The sequence below is a fragment of the Epargyreus clarus genome, unplaced genomic scaffold (assembly GCF_041222505.1).
Source record: "Epargyreus clarus isolate Ecla_fem2 unplaced genomic scaffold, WU_Ecla_fem_2.2 ptg000007l, whole genome shotgun sequence".
Taxonomy (NCBI): Eukaryota; Metazoa; Arthropoda; class Insecta; order Lepidoptera; family Hesperiidae; genus Epargyreus; species Epargyreus clarus.
This window is the reverse complement of record NW_027332215.1, coordinates 7,702,060-7,726,493: the sequence shown is the minus strand read 5'-3', so window position 1 is coordinate 7,726,493 and position 24,434 is coordinate 7,702,060. Positions and strand designations below refer to the sequence as shown.

Sequence of the window (24,434 nt, the reverse complement as noted above, 5' to 3'; positions counted from 1 at the left end):
CAAATACAAAAATAAATCATTTTGCTCATATTGACAGCTTAGCATTAACGAAACGCACTCTCCGAATTTGGTCGTGTTATAATGATGTTTACAACATGGCTGCTCAAATTCATCATAAGCTGCGTTTGCTTACGATTACGAGTATTGTTAGTACATAATATACAATAAGCTCGGGATCACTGTTAAGTGATCCCGAGCTTTTTTGGTTTAGGTAGCTTTTTGGTTTAGTTTTGTCGTATTTCGATTTTTTTAATTTGACGTCAACAAATCTTTATTATTGTTTTATATAATTATATAAAGTACTATTAAAAAAAACGATTTTCTGTCTTTAGACGACGTGCCATTATTAAGGTTTTAATCAATGATATAAGTAATAAGTACAAGTTGTACAACATACAATACAGTGACAGAAAAATGACACTACTAATCTAAGAATAGCCGCTTATTCGACCGAAATCGGCGGTATACGACTTTATTTCAGTATAGAGATTTTGTCTCTAGGATAAATGTTGGTAAAACGTAAAATAGGCTTACTTGCGAGTAACTAACGACTTATTCTGGGAATAAGATTTATGCGACGTTGGTGAAATCGGCCCTTATAGTGTTAGTTATGGAAGCTGGGCGTCGACGAAATAATTGCAGTCTATTTCACGATTGAATTAAATTTTTTATTTTAATTTTAACACAACTTGTAACAATAAGGAATAAAAAAATATATATGAGATAGGTAGAGTCACTTTCCGCGATGGAGGTGAACTGTTCCCATGGCGGACGGCCACCTGCACGTGGGACGCGCCTCGTCAGTGTTGACCGTTCCGCGAAGACACGATGCAGCGTGAGAACGGTGTAGGGCTGGCGCGATGCATCCTTAACGTGTAGGGCTGTCCCTTTACTTTCCCTTTACACGTAACTTGTTGTTCTGTTATTTTGTTGAGTTTATTTTGTTTTGTTTTGTTTATTTTGTTGTTCTTGTTATAATGAGTGATTTCCAAACGGGTCCGAGTGGCCTGAAGAAGTTTTCTTCTCCAAGGAAGAAACGAGCGAGATGTTCACTCAGTTCCTCGGAGAAAACAGTAATATGCAATATTTATAAAATTAGCGAAGAAATGTGACCAAAAGATAGTTTTAGTTACAGTAAAGATGTAGCAAAAAAAAAACTGCAGAAACTGCCGGCGTACATTTGAGTACCGAATAATAAAAGAATATCGAACTCATAAACGAGTTTCCTCACCGACTCCAGCTTCTAAAAAGGGGACAATAATGGACCGATATGACTATATAAAAGTACTAACTGGACTAACATTCGAAGTCTCTTAAGGAGTCTCATTAAAATCTATCATGGGCGGCCAAAAAAACCTTAAGGATTTGTATTTTTACATGATGTATTACATACTTGTAATTTGTGCTATTTAATTTAATCATTATAACCCGTTCATACATGTAATAATAACTAAATAAATATGTATGTAATAATAACTAAATAAACTAAACCTGGAGTTCTGTACCAGGTTTTTATTATTATTTTTGGTTACTACTAAACCAATTTCAATTTTATTTTTCAATCTATACTGGAGCAGAGTATTTATTCCCTATTTATTCCCTTTGAGTCGAAATACGAGACGTGTGCATATTGCCATGGAGGATATTGAACTACCATTACCTACCCTATCATACAAAACAAAATTAAAGAGTGATCACTCTAAATTACAATGTTTTATTCTGATTAAAATAGAATATCACACAGCATTATTAGAAAATTGTATAAATTCACTTAATACGCATTTAAATGCTTATTTAAAATTATATTTTGCGAGATTATTCTCGAACTCTAATTAAACTCAAGGTCAAATATTTATTCACAATATTTAATTCAAACAAGACATTAGGTATAGTGTATCGAATAGGTTAGAAAATATTAACGGAAAACTACTTTTATTTTACATAATTTTATACATTAATAAATTGTGCTAAAGAAAAAAGGTTATTGTTATATGCCCGTTATCGGTTGCTAAGCATGTATGTATCTGCTACAGAAATCTTCCACTGCGTGGTCGCTTATCGTTTAAGTAAACCGTTAACCTTTCACCAAATTATACTTCATAACTTCTAGGAATGCGTTCTTTATAGTATTTTTGTGGTCGGCATTTAAGTTTCATATTCATATCACTGTGAAAACGAATATTTATAATTTTATACTATCCCGCCAGTGTCTGCTAATATCTATTTTTCAAAGCCTGCCGTAGGTAGGTATATTTGCGAACATGCAGTCCACGTGATAGTAAGTAGCTACTGCCGCCCATGGACATCTGTAATCAATCCCGGATAGGATAAGACGTTCTTACCTGAGATCGGTCAGCTGAGCGCCGCTACCCTTGAGGGCTCTGAAAGGTTGAAGTCTGAAGAGCGCTGGAACGCCTCGGAAAAGTACGTTTCCGTTACTACACCCTTCAAACCAGAACACAGCATCCCTTAACATTGTTGTTATGAGGCAGAAATAGGTGTGGCAATGGTGCCCCTGGAGCCGAACCACAAAGAGTTCTACAACCTTAAAATTAATTAATTTGTAATGGGCTCATAACTGTGAAAAATCAGAGGTGCGCGAATTTCCCATTCACATTTTCATTTTACAAAAAGTATATTCAAACCGTGGCATATTTTAGAATAAGGATACATACTTACATAGGTACAACACAACGAATTATGTAGATGTACTCAGTTTTACTTGATATTATAATATGTCCGCGACTTTATCTGTGTTGTGGTAAGTATCCACTGTAATGGATATAAACAATCTGTTATATAAATTATATGATAAGCGAATTATATAATTTTATATTTAAAAGATTATAAAAACAAGCTTTTTAGTAACGTCATTACCCTTTCATGTTATATCTACCCATACCTACCATAATCCCCTGTGCATAAAATTTGGCCATTTTGGCATCCCATTTATTGTATTTACAATGACGTCACTCATGAATTGTCATTCAAACCAAATGTGTCGGTAAAAATAAAGTGTTGTTAAAAATCTTGTCTATTGTTTTAAGATTTTTATTGCTCTTTTCCAAGTCAATCCGATGCTTTTGTCCGTAAAATGATTGCAATGCGTTTGTTCCGTTACCGTAAAGTGTTTGTTTACAATCAAATACAAATCCTAATTCGATGTTCTAATCTCGCCTATGGTCATGACAGTGACGGATGACAGATAATTTCACCTGTCATACACGGCCGTCACCAACGTCACATTCGTATTAAAGTCTCCTAACCGAACACCGATCGGACGCGCGCGCGCTGCTAACGAATCCGTTATTCTTCAAAATTTCGAACCCCATCATCCTAGAACCCGACATCATCAACCATCGAGCTTGTGAACTATCGCCGGTGGGAGTCATCGAGGCTGTATGCAGATTTAAGGTACGTGCCGTGTATGTGCCTGATCTGTTTGGCCTACAGCTAGTGCGAACATCGTCTTTAGATTTTCGATCGTTCAGACTCCTGTCTGTCCCAGCTGTGGGATTAAAGCCATCCGCCCGTCTGGTGGATGCGTATCCTACATCTTTATGGTGCCGAAACCCGGGACCCCACCTAATCTAATTGTGTAATTAACATTGAATACGTGGTATTTCTGGTCATATCGCTAGCTTAGAATTTTATAATCGAACTATCGTTTTAAACTGTACTTATCCATCACATTCTAGGCTATTCCATCCCGTCAGAAGTACATATCAAGTGTTTTGTGTAGTAATATCGTACTTAGTTACACTATAATATGTTCACAAACTAATTATCACCATCGATCAGGGTATCGGATCTTAAATCGTATTAATCGTAGTTATACACGTAGTATTTATCGTTAATTATTGTGAGATCAAATTAGGCAATCACTTTTCACTTATCGGTGCTTAATTTAACATCGGCTCGCAATAATATCACTTTTACATACGTTGTTCATCATTATTCTCGTAGTATAACCCTTTTTACAAAGAATATTCTCGAAATTAGAACAATAGAATCAAAGTTTTTTGTAATTTGCACAATCATCTAGTGTTAACATTTTTGTCACAAAATAGAAGGTATCTCGATATTTTTACGCGTCGACGTTGCGAAGCGCGTTCGGATACTTGAACTTGTATTTGTATAACCGTTTGAATATTTGTACTAATCACTTTGTAAACGATTAATTTAATCGAATATATACGGAATTATTTTTTCGATTTTATTCTTATGTGTTTAAATAATTTCCATAATTAATCTAACGTTATACCAACTGCTTTCGTGAATCATCGTGAATTATTCGTGAATTTAAAGGTGGTAGAACCCTTTGTGGTTCGACTCCGGCGGCACCACCGCCACACCTATTTCTACCTAATAACAGCAGTGTTAGGCGCTGCTGTGTTCCGGTTTGAAGGGTGTGGTAAGGGAGACAGACTTTTCCGAGGCGTTCCAGCTTAGTCCTCAGGGGTAGCGGCGCATCTGTGGCCGACCTCAGGTAGGAATATCTAATCCTATCTGGGGTTGATTACAGATGTCCATGGGCGGCAGTAGCCACATCAGGTGGACTGCATGCTCGTCTGCTATTCTTATATTATAAAAAAAAAAATATCTTTTATAAAATCGAAATATTTTTTAATATATATTTTTTTATTTTTTTACGAGATCTTTTTTTTTTATTTACTAATTCTTAAAATGTCGATTTTAAGAAAACATTCGGCTCGTAAATTAAGTACATTTAAACGATCTAAATCAAAATCGGTTGATATCGATTATACCCATCAAGATTTGCCTTCATTGCGTAGGAAACGAACTATCGCTTATAAACGGTTAACCGAGGCTTTAGAAATAGGTATCTTGGCCACAGATGACTCATCGCAGCGAGATTTGTTTTTATCGTATCATCAGGAAGTTAAACAAATTGCCGCTAATTTCGAAGATGCTCATTTTACAATTTTAGAAATTTTAAATGATCCTGAAAATGAGGATAATGAAATTCAGGAACGTTTTGATGATATGTATTTTCGAGTTTTATCTATTTATCGTAATTTAACTAAAATCGAATCGTCTCAAACTTGTAATAATACGTCATCAAATATTCGGTTACCTAAAATTGCACTTCCGAATTTTTGTGGTAACATCAAAAAATGGCCTGAATATTTCGATACTTTTAACGCATTAATACACAACTCGAATTCGCTTACCGATACCGAGAAGTTTCATTATCTCATTTCTTCGCTCAGCGGCGAAGCACTATCGACTGTTAAAACATTTCCTATGACTCATGAACACTACCGTGATGCGTACGAAGCGCTTATCGCGCGTTATAAGAATAAACGCGATCTAGCATTTACTTGTTGGCGCGATATTTTAAACATTGAATTTAAATGCAATAACGCTTATGAATTTCGTAAATCACTTGATCTTTTTGAAGAAAACTTATGCATTCTGAAAACAATTAACTTACCGATTAATCAATGGGATTTCGTTCTTGTGTATCATATTCTATCGAAACTTGACACGGGTCTCCGTCGTAACTTCGAAGAAAAATATTCAGAATGTGAATTGCCTTCATATCAACAATTAAAAGAATTTTTACAATCTAAGTGTGAAGCTTTATTACGCGATAAACATTTTTCTGAGTCAAATAAAATAAATAAATCTTCGCAAAATTTATTACCTACGCAAACTAAACGCAATCATACGTCGCATGTACTTGTTGCTGCGAATAATCAACCTCAAGGCGCGAGTACATCGATATCAAATACGGTTCCGTACACAACAAGCAAGTGTAAGGAGTTCTGTAACAACTTACACTCAATATTAGCATGCTCTGACTTTATCAATAAATCGATCGATGAACGTATGAAGATCGCCAGTGATAAGCGTTGGTGTTTTAATTGTTTGAAGCCTTCTCATCAATTAAAAGACTGCAAATCGGTATTTTCGTATCGTACGTGCAAACGTAAGCATCATACCTTACTCCATCGCGATAAAATCGAATCAAATCAATCCTCATCGTCTTTGGTTTTAAGGTCCCCTAATCACACAACTGTTTTGCTTGCAACTGCGATCGTACAAGTCAGGGATGCGTCAGGTGTTATGCAATCGTTCCGTGCTTTGTTCGACACAGGTAGCCAAAGTAACTTTATAACGGAATCAGCTGTTAAACGTTTAAATCTTATACCTAATCGGGCTACTTCCAACGTAAGCGGTCTCGGTGATGTACCGACTTCACTTGTTGGTGACGTCACTTGCTGTGTAGGTACTAACGATAAAATTATTTATACTTTAGATATGCATGTCATTTCAAAAATATGTGGTGACCAACCTATCGCTAAATTAAATACTACCGGTTGGTCACATATCAAATCGTTACCGTTAGCGGACCCCGGCTTCGACGTGCCCGGTTCCATCGACCTATTGTTTGCCGCAGATGTTTTTGCGGAATCGCTCCTTAATCAACGCATAAAGGGAACCTCCAATCAACCCGCTGCCTTTCATTCTGTGTTCGGCTGGCTCCTTTTAGGTAAAACTCGTTTAGATTCTACCACGTTAGTACACACTTCGTTAGATATGGATAATGAATTAAATTCATTAGTTCAGCGATTTTGGCAACTCGATTCTATTCCAAAACCGTTATCCTTAACTCCAGATGAATTAAAATGCGAACAATCTTTTGTATCTGATCATTCACGTGACTCATCTGGACGTTATATCGTACGCTTACCGTTTCAAAACGATTCCGAACCTATATTCGAGGGCTCTCGTGATGTAGCCTTGCGACGTTTTCGTAATGTCGAACGTAGATTGTCACGTGATCCGAATTTACGCGCTCAGTATGTTGACTTCATGACTGACTATATTGACGCTGGTCACATGTCCTTAGTCCCCACTGATGAGTTAGGTGCGGGAAAATATTATATACCGCATCATTGCGTGTTACGTCCTGACTCGACAACTACTCGTCTTCGCGTCGTGTTTGATGCGTCGGCTAAGGACCTTCACTCCCGTTCCTTAAATGACTCCCAGCTTATCGGTCCAAAATTACAACCAAACATTTTGGAAATCCTCTTGCACTTTAGGGAACATAACATTGTTTTTATGTGTGACGCCCGACAAATGTATCGCCAAATTCTTATCGCACCCGATCACCGCGACTATCAACGTATTTTTTGGAGAGTCTCGCCTAATGATTCACTTCAAGAGTACCGTCTGAATACGTCTGTAACGTATGATGTATCTTCATCCCCATTTCTGGCATGCCGTACGCTGCTACAGCTTGCAGAAGATGAGGGAGATTCGTACCCTATTGCGAAGAAAATCGTTTTGTCGGATGTCTACATCGATGATGTCGTGACCGGATGTGACACTATTGAAACTGGCCAACAAGCAAAAATTCAACTTAAGGCCCTTTTCACACTGGGCGGTTTTGAACTCAGAAAATGGGTAAGCAATGATTCGCGACTCTTATCGGATCTATCCGATTCAGATTGCCTTAGAGGATCTGTGTCTCTTGACAATTCCGAACTCTCAACCTTAAAGGTTCTCGGACTAAAGTGGGATTCTTCATCAGATGCGTTTCTTTTCGAATTTAAACCTTTAGATCGGCCTTGTACTAAACGTTCAATTCTGAGTGAACTCGCTCGAATCTTCGACCCATTGGGATTTTTAGCGCCTATTACAATACAAATCAAATCGTATATACAAAGGCTTTGGATTCTCGGTATTGGATGGGATCAAACTCCTCCCAATGACGTCATTAGTACTTGGAACACATATAAAAATCAGTTACCGGAATTAGTTCAACTTCGGATACCGCGTAAACTTACCTGTGATGATACTAATTCGTGTGAGCTGCACGGATTCTGTGACAGCTCAGAGACAGCATACGACGCTGTTATCTATTTACGCGTCACTAGTAACGCCGGTGCAGTTAAAGTTTTCCTTGTATGTGCGAAGGCTCGAGTAGCCCCGCTTAAACGTATCTCATTGCCTCGGTTGGAACTGTGCGCGGCCGTGCTTCTCTCCGATTTATATAAATTTGTGCGTGAAACCTACCTTAATCGTATACAAATCGATGCTGTCTATCTGTGGTCGGATTCAACAGTCGTACTGTCCTGGTTACGCTCCCATTCATCACGTTGGGCCACATTCGTTGCAAATCGCGTAAGCCATATCCAAGACCTTACACCTCCTGAATGTTGGCATCATGTATCCTCTGGCGATAACCCAGCCGATATCTGCTCGCGTGGACAGTTTCCTAATCAACTTCTTCATAATTCCTTATGGTGGGCGGGTCCCCGCTGGCTCGCTGAAGATCATAAATATTGGCCTTTAAATACAGACAGCATAACTAATACGACTGATGACGAGGTAATTATTACTTCGGAGGAACGCAAATCAGTGACACTAGTTTCAGGTAACATCAACGAACCCTTAAAAACTGAAGGTAACATTATCGACACATTATTAAATCGTTTTTCTTCGTTGTGTAAAATTGTTAATACTGTAACTTTTCTCAACCGTTTTATTCACAATTCACGACATCCAATGCAGGCAAACCGTAGTTATTTTCTTAATAATGTTGAACGTCATAAATCATTAATGCAAATAGTTAAACACGTTCAAAATTATTCATTTTCAGTTGAAATATGTAACTTGCAAAATAATAAACCGATATCTAAACCGTTTCGTAAACTCAATCCGTTTCTCGATGAGCAGGGTGTGCTCAGGGTGGGCGGCAGAATTTCTCGATCAGGATTAGAATATGAACATAAACATCCTGCCTTCCTACCTTCGAATCACGTTCTTACCGACTTAATCATTGATCACATTCATCGAAATTATTTACATCCGGGTATAAACACTACCCATTTCTTACTCCTTCAACAGTTTTGGATCATCGCCGCTAAACGCACTATTCGTCGTCGCCTTTCTAAGTGCATTAAATGTTTCCGAACGAACCCACACCCATTGCAACCTTTCATGAGCGATCTTCCATCATTTCGTCTGAATCAAGTTAAGCCGTTTTCTATAGTAGGAGTGGACTTCGGCGGGCCGTTTCGTATCAAACTCGGTTCTCATCGCGGTGCCAAGTTAGACAAGGCCTATTTGTGTTTATTCGTATGCTTAGCAACGAAGGCGGTCCACTTAGAAGTCGTATCCACATTATCAACCGAAGGCTTTATCGCTGCGTTACGGCGTTTTGTGGGACGCCGCGGTCGTTGTAATGTTATTCATGCGGATTGCGGCACTAACTTTGTCGGTGCTAGAAACCAACTATCGTCTTTCATGCATCACGCTTCTAGCGCCGAGAATATTGAGTTTAAATTCAACCCTCCGGGTGCCCCCCATTTCGGTGGCGTGTGGGAAATACAAATAAAGGCGGCAAAATCACATTTATATCGAGTGGTCGGTGATCAGGTTGTAACGTTTGAAGAGCTTACAACTCTTTTCGTTCAAATCGAAGCGGTATTAAACTCGCGGCCTTTATGTCCTATCAGTTCTGATCCTAACGATCTCTCCTGTTTAACGCCAGGTCATTTTCTCACTTTAGAGCCTCTAACTGCTGTCCCTGATGAGGATCTCTCTAACATAAATATAAATCGGCTTCATCGGTGGCAGCTGTTACAAGCTTTTCAACAGAACTTTTGGTCCAGATGGAAAAACGAATACTTAAACTCATTAATGCAACGCGCCAAATGGACCAAGGATTCTCAACCGTTATCGATAGGTTCGATGGTGATAATTAAAGATGACAATCGCGGCCCCTTGCAATGGGCTCTCGCCAGAGTGGTGAAGCTCCACTTCGGTGCGGATGGGATAGCCAGAAGTGCTGTGGTTAAAACCGCAAATAATCATCTCCTTCAAAGACCGTTGGTTAAGCTCTGTCTTCTTCCCATAGAAGACTAGCTTAAATCGTTTTAAATCGTATCGTTTTCTTAGCTTAAATCTTTTCACATCGTATTCTAACTTTAGTAATCACATCGCATTGAATCACATTGTAACTTTAGTTAAGCAAATCGTATCACATCATGTCGTAGATTTAGTTAGGCTATTTTTCTAAATTATACCGTATGCTTAGTTAAGTAAATCGTATCTATTCTTATCGTATCCTAATTTATCGTTTATTAGTATCGTTTATCATTATCTATATCGTATGTTATCGATTGACCAGAAAATACCATAGGTATTTTGGTGGGCGGGATGTTCCGTTACCGTAAAGTGTTTGTTTACAATCAAATACAAATCCTAATTCGATGTTCTAATCTCGCCTATGGTCATGACAGTGACGGATGACAGATAATTTCACCTGTCATACACGGCCGTCACCAACGTCACATTCGTATTAACGTCTCCTAACCGAACACCGATCGGACGCGCGCGCGCTGCTAACGAATCCGTTATTCTTCAAAATTTCGAACCCCGTCATCCCAGAACCCGACATCATCAACCATCGAGCTTGTGAACTATCGCCGGTGGGAGTCATCGAGGCTGTATGCAGATTTGAGGTACGTGCCGTGTATGTGCCTGATCTGTTTGGCCTACAGCTAGTGCGAACATCGTCTTTAGATTTTCGATCGTTCAGACTCCTGTCTGTCCCAGCTGTGGGATTAAAGCCATCCGCCCGTCTGGTGGATGCGTATCCTACAGCGTTAGTATTTTGGATTTAAGTGAAAATTGCGGAAGTATATTGTATTCAGGTAAAGTTTTGAAAGTTGTAGATAATCATAAATAAAAGTTAAATAGAAAAAGTAAAAAACACGGTAAGTGTGACGTCACCTTAAGAGTTCAACTACCGTGGAAAATTGTCGGAAAAAGTACCAGGAGAGCATAAACTGGAGGTGGTTCATCGTACATTGGCGAAAATAACCCCATCTATTCAGTTTCCACTAAATCTGGTTGTATCCGTGTTAACTGAGATACTACGTTGGTAAATAGGTTTGTGTCGGTGTATTCAGTCGCAGGACTGAACGACATTCCACTAGATAGCGTTAGAAGCGGATTTTAACTATCAAATCGTCCACGGTTCTTATCTTGACTGTCACCTTTTAAAAAATATGCATCGATGTGCATTACGCGTAAGGTTCGCACCTGTTCACGTACCACACCATTTTCCACTCATTTTAGTGTTTTTTTTAAATATTTATTTATCAGGTTTTACGTAAAATATTATATAATAACGTTGTTATTGTTGTTGTTGTGCATGACTATATCAAATATCTTATCAAGTATATTATCAAATAAACGATTGTTAAAAATCTTACGCATCGTTTGAAGACTATAAGCTATTTTCCACGCCAATCCGATAATTTTGTCCGCATAAATGATTATGCGATACGTTTCTTACAATTATTATTAATAAGTGAAAATTACGGAAGTAGTCATGTTGCGTTTAGGTAAAGATTTGAAAGTTACATTTATATAAATTAAATCATTATAACTTAAATTAAATAACTTACTTAGTTACTTAGTTGTAGGTTATTTTAAAAAGCTACAATTCTCTAGTAGTACTTTGATGTATATCTTAGAGCTCGTTCCCACTTATCGTCAAAAGGATCCGTATATTATTCGGATGTCGGAGCTTCTGTTTACATTAACGGTTAATAATCAGTTGTCAGCCATGGTCAAAGCTGGTACCAATTTTTACCACTCTGTGCTAGGCAACCCTACATACACATCGACGAAGTTCTTGTTGGTATGTATTATTTAAGAAGAAAACAAAGAAAGACCCTTAGCCGTCTTGAAAGAAAATTTTGGGTGCTGCCAATTCTGAGGGAAAGATTTAGTTTAGCAATATTTCAGGACTTAATGACAGAATTGAGAAGTGACGCAGCATGGAGAGATCAAATCTGAACAGCTATAGTCACACACATGGTGAGCAAGTTCAGACACATACAGGGTTGACAAAACACCCGACATTTCTTGTCGGCGCCGACACAAAATCGGTTTCCAACAAGTGTGAATAGCTTCATACAAAATGTTATGGCACTTAATCATCCGATTAAAACCCAGAGCCGACAGACGACAAGTGGGAACGATCTCTTATGCTTTATGCAGCGTAGTCGACGTAAGCGCCTAATTTCATTGACGACTTCGTTAAGAAAACTTGAAATTATATTAATATACAGAAAACTATTCGAAAATAAGTAGCCTATGTTTATTCTTAGATTTCAAACCACCTTAATATATAAATAAAATCTTATATGAAACGTTTGTACCTTTAACATAGCGCCATGTATTGAATACTTACTCAATCCATTCATCAGGTACCGCCATCTGTTAAAATCATTTGGAGCTAATACATAGTTGTGGCTGCCAAGTAATAAACAAATAATTTACAATCAAATAAACTGCGACTATAAATTGAGATGTAAGCTATCCTATCTTTCAAGTTGAACCAAACTACACACGATGTGTAAATTTGATTCGAATCGGTTAAGTAGATGTGGAGTCCATCGTGGACAATCAAAATGACGCATATTTTTTATTAAGATTTTAGTTATTCAGCCTAAAAAAGCAGTAAAAAACGTGGCCTCTTGATCGAGGGGCACATCTGATTTTTCGAAGTTATGTGCGTATTAGAAATTAATAAACAGTGAAGAAAAACATCGCGACGAAACCTGCAGACTTAAGAAATCTTAATTTAAAAAAGTTTTCAAAGGTTTGTGAAGTCTACCAATTCGCACTGGTCCAGCGCTGTGGACAATGCTCAGTGTTCTCGAATCTACCGATTTTTCGGTATGTCTACCGATTTTGACACTGTTCTACCGTAATACCGAAATGCATTGATTTTTCCACGATTTTAGAGGATGTAAATTATCCCGATTTTTTACCGATTTTTGATGCAAAGTGGCGAATTTTAAGAAATTGTTTACAAATTCCTGTCATTTTACTAAATCAATAATAATAATTACATAATACATACATACATAATAATTACAATAGTCAAATGTCGGCGAAAAAAAACTCGTCAGGACGAAATAATCTAATAATCTGTGAAATATAGGTATGTTAAGTAAAAAAACGTTCGCCAAAATTTAATATTCTATTATTGTGTCATATACCGATTTTAGTGGGCATCTTTACCGATTCCTTTATTTTTGTTCGAGAACACTGACAATGCCTTATTCGACAAGCACGCATAGTCATAATATTGAATTTGGCGCCATTTTGCAAATATATTTGTTTAGATATTCTTAAATTCATGTATGCCTGGTAGAAGCGCGCTTCCAGGTTGTATTTTGATCAATACTTGCACGCATCGATGTGCATTGCGCATAACGTCCGCTGTACCACATCATTTTCCTAAGAGACACGCCACATTTAAGGGGTTTTCTTAAATATTTTATTATCAGGTTTTACTAAAACATTATATAACTTTATTTTTGTTGCTGTTGTGCATAACTATATCGCATTAAGTATCTTATCAAATAAAATGTTGTTAAAAATATTGCTTATCGTTTGAAGATTATTAGCTCTTTTTACAAGCTTATTCAGTTTCACCTGTCCCGGTGTTTGTAATCAAATCTTGCAAGCTAAATTTCACCCACTTCCTAGTGTCCGATTGAGCTGAAATTTAGCACGTATCTTAATATTAATTACGCGTGGCAATGCAATCATATAAAGGAGATGTTTCATTTTCGGCCATCTCATGTACACTATATCTAAAAAACACGTATAATTTGTATAATTGAAGAAAAATACACATATATTTTGATAACCTAAAGTATTCCTGTTTAAAAATATTTAATGTAAGCATTCCTCATTGAAATATTAAATATGGCGGAATACTGTCAATGTCAACTTTTTAAAATTGTCGATGTCGGTCAGGGAATCTATGTGTACCCCACACATAAGTTACTATACTCTTTGGATGTCGGTAATTCTGTATTTCGCTGTTTTTGTCGTAAAGTTATTGTTACCTTAGTACTTTACAACCTTGCTTTTGTTTTAGGTATCCCGTCATTATTTCTGAATTTAAATAATTATTTATAATAATTATAACAAAACCACCTTTTAAATAGTATCTGGTTTTATAGATGTAAGTGACATGTCAAATTAATAAAGAAGAAGTTGTTAATTTGATATGTGTAAAAGTGGATATATACATATTATATAATAGTGAACTCCAATGTAAACGTTAAATAAATATGTACTGATGAGAAGATCCCATTTCAATCCTGAATATGGTTCTGCTCTGTGCTGCTTACGATTTTGGACTGATTCTACCTTACTTGTTTACCCAGCTTATGTGTTATGGACTCTTGTGATTTTCGTGCGATCGCTATGGATTGTGTTGACAAGGATTCAATATCATCAGGTAAAATATACATCAGTTAGTTGTATTAATCGTGAAATAATCGTTAATAATTTTAAACTAGAGAAGCTAATCTTTTTACATTTGTCTTTTTTTAGATAATTATAATAGCAAGACAAGGACATTCTTGGGATGACAAAATAATCAGTTATTATTGCAACTGCATCGCTGGGCAACGAACCGTACTCGTAGGTAGCTGCGCTCACATTATGACCATTGTTTGAAGTTTGGGCTGAGCTGAACAGGATATTACAGAAGCTGCTACATGATTGGATGAAAATATTGATAAGGGAAGATATTGAAAATGAATAAATAATGTATCTAAGTGAACAATAAATAAAATATTATCTAAATGTGTACTTAAAGTTGTTTTATTTACACACTTAAATGTTTTAACTAAAATAAATTGGTATAGAAATACATATTTTGGTACGTTTGTACGTCAAGATTTATGAAAGTAAATATTATTAATGTTTATCAAATATAGGCATTTTTTCTCAATACATACAATACAATATTTATATATCGCCCATTCGTGTAAAAAATATATTAAAAAAAATAAAAAAAATGTATAAAAAGTATATAATGTATATAGTAAGTTAAAAGAGAATGACAGATGACATTATTACGGTAATCACTACCGCCATGATGTTTTTCCACTGTTGTGTTGCAAGTTTAAGTGTAAATTATTGTTTTAAAACAATTAAACGAACATGATTTGAAGAAAATGAAACCCTACGAATGGTTTTTTGCATGTTTTCTTAGTTTTTAGTATAATGTACAAAAGGTGGCCGGGAGCCCATACATTTTGAAACATCTCCTTTAGTTTTATTGGCAATCTAATATAGCCGCCGGCTATATAGAAATAGGCGGCGTACATATTTCAAGACATCCCACCCAATATGGGGATCAAAGGGATAAAATACTTGAAAATAAAACTTATTATAAAAAAACTCAAATCCAAGATGGCCGCCAGCATAAAATGGCGGAGCAGGTACATATTTTTGTTCAACTAACCCAATATAGGTATGAATTGAAAGGGAGACGGATTTCATTTCAACTAATACTTTGCTACTAGAAATCAGGGTCTGATGATGCAGCTGGAAAATGGTCATAGGAAGTCGGTAATAAAGCGACGCAACCCCATCGAGTTTAGGCTCGTATTGATAGTTTTAACGAGTACTTTGGTGCTAGATGGTAACCAGGGTCTGATGGTGGAACTGAAGAAAGGAATATATCCATAAAATCTGGAATTAAAAACAAGCTTTCATTACTTGTTAATAAAAAAGAACTAAAAAGTTAAAAATAAATTAAACCCAATGTATTAAATATTTGCGTTTCTGTATCAGACACATTTTTTATTAATAAAAGCGTTTTACATTGTGATTGAGAAACAAAAAACACATTTCAGGTGTTATAAAAGGTGCTTTTTTAAGGTCCACACAGGGCCCACTCTTTGTGCATGGCATTGAGCTGGGTTTCAGTGTTCTGATGCCAGTCTTTAATGAGGATTTCGAACATCTGGAGCTTGAATTTAATTACATGTTTGACGATCACTTTTTGGGTGAACTTCCCACATGTTTTCTATAGTGTCCATGTCTAGTAAGTTCTGTGGCCATGCACAACAGTAATATTTTTTTCTAGCCAGAAATATAAACACACTCTTAGATTTATGGCAAGATGTCGCTTCACGCATAAAAATGTAATTTTTATTTTCAGGGAACCTTCCTTTGAACTGAGGCAATGGCCGATTTTCTAAAACACGCTCGTATTTATCTTGCTTCATGGTCCTTTCTACGATGTATACATAAGTAGTTTTCTTAAATATTTCCTTATTTTATGTTAAATCTTATACAGTGTTGTTAAAAATCTTGCCTATCGTATGTATGATTATCAGTATGATTATCAGCTCTTTTCCAAGTCAATCTGATATTTTTGTCCGTAAAAATGATTGCAATATATTATGTAGTATATTGCATTTAATTGAAAATATCAGAGGCTTAATGTATCCAGGTAAAGATTTAAAAATTATCATAAATAAAAGTTAAATTATATAGCTGCTAAAAAAGAAAAAAACAGAGGAAGTGTGACGCTACCTTAAAAGGTCAACTACCGTGGAAACTTGACGGATAAAGTACCAGGAGAGCATAAACAGGAGGAGGTTTATCGTACATCGGCGAAAATAACCCCATCTATGAAGTTTCCAATAAATCTGATTGTATCCGTGTTAACTGAGATACTACTACGTAGGTAAATAGGTTTGTATCTGGGCATTTAGTCGCAGGACTGAGCGACATTCCGGTAGATAGCGTTGAAGCGTATTTTAATTACCAAATCGATTTTATGTTGATTTAAATGAATGAATAAAATGAAATGATTTGTTTATCAGGTTTTACGAACGCGCGGGTTATACCGCAAATCTGAAACAGCAAAAATGTAACACATTGCTTTCTATGCAAGTATGATATGAATGAATGAATGAATATCTATGAATTAATCTTGAAACGAAATGTCAAACAGTTGTCTATTTTATCATGTTGTTCCAATAGCTCAATCCCTTATGATATCGATACCAGAAGTATCAATTAATGTAAGGGACAAAACACGGTTTTTCAGGAGAGGCAAAAAACGTTTTTATTTTTGTTTATGTGTCCATAACTTTTTACTGTCTACTTCAATTTTAATTGTGTCTAGATCAAAGTTTCTTAGAAAATCATCTTCTTTCATGCTATAAACGAAAGATTTAGGAATACCCAGCGGTTTAAAATATAGCATGTCCCTTACATTAAAAAAATATGTTTAGTTGTACCTTACGTTACTAATATTTTATGTGTAAACCGACTAGCATAGTGTAAGCAACAAGAGCAATAGAAAATTATACGTAATTCTGTTGTAAAGGACTTTTACAGTGTAGCAATTTGATGTAACCATAGATTATCTACTATAATTAAGGTATTTTAACACAATGGAAATAGGTTATTTGCATGGTTAATGTTAGTTTCAGCTTAGTTATCACAGATTTAAATGAAATTTAGGGATACAAAAAAAAACGATTTATTGTTAATACAATTTTTTATTTCCGACTTTTATGTCTGCGTTATAATTATATTTGACACACTAATCAGTCTATAAAACTTTTCTAAAAGTAACAGTTCTAATAAGTATAAGTATAAGTTCTTACACACCTAGTAATCAATGTAAAAATAAAGTAGGCTATACACGCTACGGTAGACCTGAGAGGTTAACTCGTCAGGTCTACCCCAACGTGTATGGCTATCTTTTGACACCATTATCTCTTTTAATTAACAGTCTGTACTTTTAATAATTACGTTTAATTAGCTTTATAATTATAATCAACAAATGGATAAAAATAATAGTTTTCTCAGAATTCTTATTTATTTAGTAATTTAATGAACGTATTGGAAACGAAAGACAGATGAAAAATATGAATTGTCTGAAAAATGAATGAATAAAATACATAATATAAATGATATAAATATTAATATAAGAAATATATACCTAGTATTACAAGAATAAATAATTAGGTATGAGCAGACAGATTATGATGATAACTATTGGTAAATTAAACTATTTTAATGGTGAAATTAAAATATCTTAATTCCCTAATAGAAAAAGTTATTCCGACCATTTCGGTTGGAATAACTTTTTCTATTTGGTATTTTATCTAGTTATCATCATCAGCTGTCATCACATCTTCATCGTCGTCGGTTTCATTGAGGGTATCTTTAACTGGCGATTTATTCGGAAGGTTCAAATATTCACAATGAAATCTTCTTGGTATTATACCGGTGTCGCACAATTTTTTGAGGTCATTGTATTTTGGAATGGAAATTGGGAGCCTCTCATTATAAAGAGATGGCAAATTGTCTGTGTTTCTTTGACTTATGTCATTACTAGTACTTTCAGCTGCAGATTCATTTTTTTGGTCTATATTTTTTGTATTTTTACCTCTAACAGCACTTCTTTTCCCAATCCCTTTACCCTTTCCTCTTGCGTTAAAATTCTTTGGAGGTAATTCTTTGGAGACTTCTATGTCATAAGTATCACCAGTCTCTAACATTGTATATTTAACTTCAATTTTCGCATTCTTTTTAAATGTGCACACTCTTATGTTTTTTATACGCAGGTCTTTATTTTTAAGAGTAGCTTGAGTGAATACAGATTCCGCCAGATTCTGGAAGTTGATGAAATCTGTATGCTCTAAGACACTCACTTTATATGGTTGAGGCCGTTTCCTAGCACTCTCTATAAAATTTGGCCATTGCGAAGGTGCCCAAACAATTCGTTTTCTTACTTCCCTGTCAATAACAGCATGCATGCTGTCAACTGGCATGTATGTATGCCCCGCTAGAAGGTAATTAATTTGTATAACTTTTAGATTTTTAGATTGTTCCAGGAAATGTTTGAACATTGAAAATATTACTTTATTCTTATTTTGCCCCGTGCAGTTGTCACAGTATAATAACAACGTGTTCACTCCTCTGTTATCGAGTTCTTTTAAATAGTTATACAGACATGTTACTATTTCACAACTTCCTCTTTTACCATCAGCTTCACCCCATATGTAACAGTATCCGTTCTGCGTTCCACTCTCATATACTGTAAAATTGAACACAGCATACTTTCTGAAGATAGTTTTGTTAGATAATAATGTAAGAGAATAATTCTTAAAAAACTCTAATCATTCATTAATGTAAGGGACATGTTACTTAAATCGACAGATTTGCGGTTTAAGGTAAGGGTGTAAATTACTTAATACTATGACTTACTGTATTTTTTAGAGAAAACAAAAATGTAATCGTCTGTTACATCATTTTTTTGTCATAAATCGTTTTACGCAGGCCAAATTTTTTTACTGTAAGGGATTTTCTTTTGACGATAGAATTTTTTCAATAATACCATACAATAGAGCTCAAAATTTGAATCCAATGATATATATAACTCATTTTCGCCAAAATGTCCCTTACGTTAATTGATACTTCTGGTATCGATATATTAAGTAAGTAAAATGAAAAATATGCACGTACTCGTATGTGTAATGCGCTCCAAGTGCGCTCACTTTTTGTATTGTTTAGTGGGCAGGTTACATCTATATAAATAAAATGAATTGCAGAAATGTATGTAAGCGCATAACTTTAGAACGACTGCACCAAATTGGATGATTATTTTTTTATGTGTTCCTTATTGTCAGAAAAAGATATTTATATAAGAAAAAATATAAAATGTCAGACTGCTATTATTTACACATTTAAAAAGCATTTAATAATAATAATAATAATAATATACACAAAAGAACACAAAGACTCAAAAAAAGAAAGACCATTTGAATTGAGTGAAGTATAGATTTGATTTGAGTGAAGTAGGTATAGTACAGACCGTGCAGAGTTTTGTGTGTTTTGATAAAAGTTTAGAGGTTAATCGTTGTGTTAAAAGATAATGCTACCAATAGGGTGTTTAAATATCGGTCGACATACGCGCAACGCAAATCGTGTTAGGAGTTTGTGACTTACTAAATATGCCTCCTATAAGGCAGCGGATAAATTTAGACAGAAGAACCCGAACTGCAACGAATCAAATAATCGTACCTAATTTAATCTAAGAACGTGAGGTCGCAATCACAGACCTATATCTAAATATTGTAAAGTTTCATTGCCAATGTCAATTCGAGGGGAACGTACGCGAAGAAGTTTAGTCTATGTGATTTATTGATTGCGTAAGGTTACGTTATGTTTCTAACAATGTATTTTTTATTATAGGTATCCGAGAAGTGTACGACCACTTCTTGGATAAATAATGTGAGGCAGGTCACTATTCAGTGTATTTGTTCTCAGTTTTTTTTATATGAATAAGTCATATGTTCACAGTCACAACACATAAGATATAAAATGAGATAAAAAATGAAATGAAAATTCGAAACGCCCCCCTCCGTGTGCTATTTCGATTCGCACTTGGCCAATTTTTGCTTTTTAAAGTAAATATACTGTTTAAAATAATTAATAGAAAAGTTATCAATATATACATACCTATGTAACTCCCACAATTTAGACAAATTCAGCGACACTTTATACTGATATTACGTTAAAATATTTTATGTGAAACCGTTTTGACTGTACAGCGTGCCAAAGAACGAGCATAAATATATGACTATGGGCACTTTAGCAACAATATCTGCACCAAGACGAGTTCACTTACATCTGCCTGCACGAACGTTAATATCTAACATTAAGAGGCATCAAAAATATGTGATGACAATGTGCATTAAATAATTGTGACTACCTCACGAAGGGAAAATATGTGATGACATTAATATATTAACTTCAAAACGTATTAATCAAGGTTTTGACTAAACTGCTGAAGCTACAATCATGAAATTGGAAACATAGCTTCATTTTATAATGTAGATGCGCACTAAGAACGGATTTTTTGATATTCCACCGTTAAGGGGGTTAAATGGGGGTTGAAAGTTAGTATGAAAGTCCGTCAGTTTTAAAGCAAACTGGATGAAAATTGGTATTTAGCTTTCTGATTTAAAGTTATTAAAATCTAATCTAAGGGTTTTTCCAAAATCAACCCTAAAGGTGGTTAAATAGGGGTGGACAGCTTTTTTTGAATTTTTCCATTTTGGATGCCAGCACTATAAAAGTTAGCCATTGCTTTACTGGTTAGATATAATAGAACTTTAGTTCTACCGTTTTTGGAAAATCAACCCCTATGTGGGTAAAATAAGGGTTGTAAGTTTGTATGGAATTCCCCCAGTTTTGATGTAAATTCTATGAAAATCGGTATTTTAATTAAATAATTATTTCACCATTTTTGGAAAATCAACCCTTAAGTTGGTAAAATAAGGGTTGACAGCTTATTTTAAAATTTGCCAATTTGAAAGCTGGCACTATGAAAGTTAGCCATTGCTCTACTGGTAAGATATAGTGAAACTTTAATTGTACCGTTTTTGGAAAATCAACCCTTATGTGGGTTAAATAAGGGTTGTAAGTTTGTATGAAAGTCCTCCAGTTTTGATGTAAACTGTATGAAAATCGGTATTTGGGTTTTCGATAGAATATAATTAAACACCTATTTCATTGTTTTTGGAAAATCAACCCTTAAGTTGGTAAAATAGGGTTGACAACTTATTTTAAAATTTGCCAATTTGAAAGCCAGCACTACGAAAGTTAGTCATTGATTTACTGATTAGATATAGTGGAACTTTAATTCTACCGTTTTTGGAAAATCAACCCTTATATGGGTTCAATAAGGGTTGTAAGTTTGTATGAAAGTCCCCCAGTTTTGATGTAATTTGTATGAAAATCGGTATTTGGGTTTTCGATAGAAAATAATTAAATACCTATTTCATCATTTTTGGAAAATCAACCCTTAAGTTGGTAAAATAAGGGTTGACAGCTTATTTTAAAATTTGCCAATTTGAAAGCCAGGACTACGAAAGTTAGTCATTGCCTTACTGGTTAGATATAGTGGAACTTTAATTCTACCGTCCTTGTAAAATCAACTCTAATGTGGGTTAAATAGGGGTTGAAAGTTTGTTGGGAAGTCCGCAGATTTTGAAACAAAGTCTATGAAAATTGGTATTCAGCTTTCTGATTGAAAATAATAGAACACCTATTTTACCGTTTTTGGAAAATCAACCCTTAAGTTCGATTAATAGGGAATATAAATTTATTTTAAAATCCGTTAATTTCGAAACAAGGATTGTAAAAATAACATTTAGCTTTCTGGTTCAAAATAATAGAGCTTCTTTAACACCGTTTATGGAAAATCTACCCTTAAGAAGGTAAAATAGGGGTGGAAACTTCGTTTAGAAGCCGCGGCTTTTTAAGCAAAGTCTATGAAAATTGTTATTTGGCTTTCTGATTCAAAATACTAGGACACCTTTTTCACAGTTTTTGGAAAATCAACCCTTAAGGTTGTTTAATAGGGGATGGAATTTTATTTTAAAATCCGTTTATTTGGAAACAAGGACTGTTAAAATAAGACTTAGCTTTCTGGTACGGAATAATAGATCTTCTTTAACAACGTTTATGGAAAATCTACCCTTAAGAGGATAAAATAGGGCTAGAAACTCCGTTTAGGATTTCGCAGATTTTAGAGCAAATTCTATGTAATTTAGTATTCTGCTTTCTGATTGAAAATAACAGAACACATATTTCACCGTTTTTGAAATATTAACCCTTAAGGACGTTTAATAGGGGATGGAACTTTATTTTAAAAACCGTTAATTTGGAAGCAAGGACTGTAAAAAATGGTAATTGGCTTTCTGGTTGGGAATAATAGAACTTTTTTAACACCATTTATGGAAAATCTACCCTTAAGAGGGTATAATAGGGGTAGAAACTTCGTTTAGAAGTCCGCAGATTTTGAAGCAAAGTCTATGAAAATTGGTATTTTTCTTTCTGGTTGTAAATAATAAATCACTTATTTTTCCATTTTTTGAAAATCAACCCTTAAGGTCGTTAAATAGGGGTTGGAACTTTATTTTATAATCCGTTAATTTGGAAGCAACCACTATGAAAAATTATCATTAGACTCAATAAAGCATCTGAGTCACTGTTTTTTTAGATCAACCCTTAAGACGGCTATAAAAGGGTGTATGCATTATGCCTTTCTGTTTACCCATCTGTTTCAGCATTTTTAGCAACTCAACCATCAACCCCATTAGGGTACTATTAGTAAAGAAAGTTTCTTTAAAAACCGTTATTGAAGTTACTTCCTTTGGCGTGTCTGAAAAAAGAACATAGAAGAAAAAAGCAGAGAAGTTTAGTGTAGGGCGAAATTCCACGGGCCGACGTAACATATATTTTTAACATGGGAATGAATTGCGCGCGCTGAAGAGCAGAACAGCGGTTTTTTAAAGTTCCGTACCTAAAGGATAAAAACGGAACACTATTATTAAGACTTCGCTGTCTATTCGTCTGTCCGTGTGTCACAGGGCTCTATCTCTGGAACTGTAATAGATAGACATTTGAAATTCTTACAGAGGATGCATAACTGTGGCCGCTATAACAACAAATAATAAAAATAAAAAAAGTTAAACACAAAAAGCAGTTTGTGTTGTATGGGGACCCCATACAACACAAACTGCTATTCGATATTTTTCCAACTAACTTTTGAACCGTTAAAGGTAGACAGTTCAAATTTTCACAATGTGTGTACTTTAATGGTTGCTGCAATATTAAATACTAGAAATTAAAAAAATGAAAATTTTGGTTCTACGGAACCCTCCAGGTGCGGGTTTGACTTGCACTTGGCCAATTATTAGTAACGCGCAGACCCGCGGGCCACAAGGGAAAGTCGCGGGCCACACACTACCCGTGGGTGTCGGGTTGCCGACCGTTGGTGTTGAATATTATCTTTCAGAAATTTGCTGATAAAGTATCTATTGATGCATATGTACATAGGAATGTTTTTGAAATTCTACTAAGGAGGTGAAAGAAGTGTTATATGTATGTATACGGGAATCTTTTAGGTTCGAAGTTAGAAACGTGAAATTTCAGATAACGTCTATTCAGACAAATATACGACAACGTTGAAGGGGTGCAAATTTCATATATGATAATGCGTAAGTTTATTCAATTTAGCCTACATTTTGGTATACTGATTAGGTACATCGCAACTACTTTGGACACACTGCGTGCCAACATTTAGTCCTGCCGTGGGGTATGGTTGTGGTGGGTATGCGTGGATTAGTGATGGTGATGTGGTAGATACATAGACCTTGGATTAAAATTTTGGGCTAGAACAGGGCTACCCCGTATCCCCTGCCTGTCGTACTAGACTAAAGGGGGACTTTTGGAGTTGCGGGCGGCAAGAATGGGAGCTCTAACCGACCAGCCAGAGAGCCTGGAAAGAACCGCTGTATGTAAGGCCCCATATAACATGGACGGTTCCTATGGAATAGTGTAAATAATAATTATTGTATCCTACATGAAACTTATATTTTAAAGAAAGTTTCATTACAGTCCACTAATTAGAGTTTTTGTGTATGTTTCTGAAGAAGGCTTGACCAATTTAGGTAGGTACACAGTGACGAAAAAAAAGCTTTTATTAATTAAATATGAATGCTTCTTTATCGTTAAAATTGTTAAAG

General features: G+C 35.3%; 2 long non-coding RNA genes across 2 annotated transcripts in view; one reads left to right on the top strand and one right to left on the bottom strand.

The window, feature by feature from the left end:
• The window catches only part of LOC140743328 (uncharacterized), a 231,818-nt gene that overhangs the window by 116,334 nt on the left and 91,050 nt on the right, over positions 1-24,434 (bottom strand). The window lies entirely within an intron of this gene.
• On the top strand, positions 13,963-14,673 carry LOC140743103 (uncharacterized). The gene is made up of 2 exons (XR_012102378.1): positions 13,963-14,317; positions 14,413-14,673. It is a non-coding gene; the product is annotated as an uncharacterized LOC140743103 (long non-coding RNA).